The following is a 4,050-nucleotide window of genomic DNA, read 5'->3' as shown; positions in this document are numbered from 1 at the left end:
TGACTGTTATCCTCTGTCTTCTTATTTTTGCACAAATGCTTTTAATCCCTGATACGTAACATATAACGTGATTATTGTTGTGATGTTTGATTCGAACACAAGTCTTTTTTGTGGTATTGACTTTGTTCATTGTATTTTCTTGCTATTTTAACTATTTCACCTGTAGTGCTATTTAAGTGTCCAAGCATACTATTTGGATGACATACTATATTATGACTTTTTGCTATTTTGGACAACAAAGCATACTATGATGTTTTATGCTAATTTGGACAACATATTATACTCTATTTAGTACTATTTCTGATGAAATATTATACTGACATTTTTATGCTATTTTGCACAATATGCTTTACTGCTGATATAAATCTACCTTGTACCTTTCACCTTGACATGCTTTAATATTACTTTTTTGTTGCTGTTTTGCCAACACACTATGCGATGAATTTGTTCGGATATTTTTGACAACATACTATACTATGACATTTTTATGCTATTTTGGACAGCCTTCTATAACGTCACATTTTCATACTGTTTTTGATGACATGCTATAGTATCACATTTTTCTGGAAGACATACTATAGTTTGACATTTTTATGCTATTTTGAATGGCATACTCTGCGTTTCACAATTTTATGCCATTTGTGACATCACACTATACTATGACATTTTTATGCCATTTTGAACAACATACTGCACAATGATTTTTGTCATGCTTTTTTTGGATGTTGTTGAAAATAGCATGCTGGGACCTTTTAATGCTATTTTGGATGACATACTATAATATGGCCTTTTTATGCTATTTGACGCAATAGTTTCCAACCGAGCAATATGATTGGTCGAGAGCTATTCCATTAATGCTTGTAAACCGCACCACATCACTGGGACTTTTAACTCTTCATATATCACTCCACGTCGCAGCTGTTCTCGAGCGTTAATTAGGCCTACATTAACGGTCGGTAGTTATCTAACATTACTGTAGATTTTTCGGGTAACAAAATGCTCCGGAGGCCTATTGTGTGTCCCTCTGGCGTTGCCCAATAGCAGGGGAAAAAACGTTTACTGTTTTATTAGTTATCCAGCCAGGCGAACCCAGGACGCTTGTTGTTGTTTTTAGCTTAGCTGCGTCAGTATAGCTAGCTGGCTAACACGATGCACAACTAGCCAATGTTACGAAGATGTGGCGCGGACAGGAGGAGCTTTTTAAACCCGGGACTTGCATGTTTGACAGACGCTCGCCCGGCAGGGACTTCACCTGTCCTCTCTGTTCACTAGAGACACGAGCCAAAATTTCCTCAGCCAGGTGAGGCAGCTGGAGGCGGCGGAGACTGCAGTTTTGAGCCGGTAAGGATTATTCCTACTCGCCCCAGCAAGTTAACAGTCTCCTACAGTGAACAGGCTCTTATTTTACTACGCAGTTGCCCTGCTCATAACACGAAAACATAACTAACACAAGTTAGTTTTTTCCTGTTAGTTTGCAGAAAAAAAAGTTTTGTGTTGCTAGGCAACGGTTCAGTTGCGGAACTATGTGTGTTGGCGGAGCCAAAAAAAATCATCAGATGAACAGACAAATCAGACAAATCTGCTGTCGCGTTTTACCATTAAACTAATAAATGAATCGCGCCTCATGCCTATGACTGAATCACAGCCGTGATGATATACAATATAACAGCACTCCCTCCACTGTGATATGCTATTTTGGATGGCATACTATACTAAGACTTCTTTTATGCAATATTGGACGACATACTATAGTTTGCCTTTTTCATGCTATGTTAAATGACATATTATACTATGATTTTTTTCATGGTATATTGAAGAAATGCTATACCATGATTTTTTAAATCCTATTTTGAATAACATACTACATTATGACTTTTTATTGCTATTTTGAACAACATACTATACTGTGCCTTTTTAGTGCTATTTTAGATGACATACTATAATAAGATATCTTTATGCTATTTTGTATGACATACTCTACTTTTATATTTATATGCTTTTTTGAACGACATATTATACTGTGACTTTTTTATGCTGTCTTGGACAACATAGTAAACTATTATTACTATTATTATTATTACTATAACATACTATTCTATGGCATGTATATGATATTTTATAGGACATACTATACTACGACTTTTTGTGCTATTTTGGAAGACATACTGTAGATATATTATATATTATATAGGTATATATTATATATTTTGAACGAGATACTACAATATGATATTTTTATGCTATTTCACTTTATGGTATTTTGGAAGAGGTACTAATTTTGATTCTTTTTTTGGCCATTCTGTGATTTTTTTTTAATGTAGTTTCAGACACCATACTGTGCTCTGACTTTCCTTTGCTATTTAAACGACATTCTTTACTATGATTTTTTTTCATGCTTTTGGGGAAAACGTAGTATCCTATGACTTTTCATTCTATTTTGGATGACACCCTATAATATGACTTTTTTCATGCAATTTTGGAAGAGTTTTTCATGCTTTACTATGATTTTTTTTGCTTTTTTTGATGACATACTAAACTATTACTTTTTTGTTGCTATTCTTCAACATCCTATAGTATAACCTTATCCTGCTATTTCTGATAACTTACTATACTTTGACTTTTTCATGCTATTTTGAACAACCTACTTTACTATTATTTTTTTCATGCTATTTTGAACAACATACTATGCTATGTTCTTTCTACTATTTTTGAAGAAATATTATCTGACCTTTTATACTATTTTGGTGTGTGGATTATCTTGACTACCTGGGTCATTCTTTTGGAAAAAAAAAGTTTTCAAAAGGTTTTTTTCCAATACTGTGAGCACCAAAAGTTGAGTGCCCACTTGTTTCAATATATTTTAAAGAATGCAGACATCTCTACAGCCATAATCTCTAACACACTGCTGCTCACACATAACAATCTAGGTTAGCAATAAAATATGTATTTTTAAGTTTCAGGTGAACTGTCCCTTTAAAGAACATCTATCTGGCTCAAAAACAACTGTGCATACCCACTTTTCCTCTGCACTGGGTTTATGCGGCAATGTCTTTTTGCCCTTGTGCTGTGATAGACAACATGTTCAGTCCTGTTAGGATTGACATTATCAAGAAAAAGACTGGTGGCTGTTTTGGACAGAGCCCAAGTTATTTTGCTGAGTGGAAGACATTTGTGCTGAGTTGAATGCAGCAGTCACAACCTTACTTTCCTGAAACTGGGTTTGCTGCGCTGGTCAAATACTTTTCCTGGAATTCAAAGACAAATGTTCGTTTTTTGACATTCACAGGAATTAATTTAAAACTTGAAAACAGACTTTATGCTTCTTCTTCTTTTTTTTTTTTTTTTTTTACAAGCCAATGACTCGCCCTCATTCAAATAGTGAACTCTTAAGTATGTCTACTTTAGCACTACTTTGGCAGCCACCAGAAGAAAACAGGTGCATTTTTTAATTGGTTTATGTGGTGTTAAAACCTGTATTTTATTTAGTTTTACATGTCTTAGCTGTGTTTGCTTTGTCGAAAATTTGCTGATGGATTAGTAAATCATCAGTAAATCAGACACAAATGTCACAGTGCTGTATTGTACCTTTTTAGAGACATTTTTTCTCAACAAAAATGTTTCATGCTAGTCAGGGGATACTTGGCTGAAATAATATTTCAAAGAGGGTAAATTACTGAAAAAAAAACCCACTGTCCTAAAGGCTCAGAGTCAGTTTAATTATTCCACAAATGTGTTCCTCTCAACTGGACAGAAACTGTAGTGTGCTTGTTTAAAAATGCACTACAGTACTACATTATACTACACACAATTACAGACAATAACAGGCGTTCTGGGGCAATTTTCAGTCTTAACTTGTAACAAAGCACTGGAGCCTTTCTTCACTGCATGACAAGTTCATCCTGTGGAAGGCCACCAGTGTTTGTAATGACCAGTGTCGCCCTCTGTATTCTGAGTCAAGCTGCTCCCTTCAGGCTGTCGGCATCACAAAACTCCTGAACACCACAAGATATTAACACTAACGTGTGCCTTTCTCTTTCTTGCCAAATTTAA

The sequence above is a fragment of the Plectropomus leopardus genome, chromosome 3 (genome assembly GCF_008729295.1).
Source record: "Plectropomus leopardus isolate mb chromosome 3, YSFRI_Pleo_2.0, whole genome shotgun sequence".
NCBI lineage: Eukaryota > Metazoa > Chordata > Actinopteri > Perciformes > Serranidae > Plectropomus > Plectropomus leopardus.
This window is presented reverse-complemented; position numbering follows the sequence as displayed.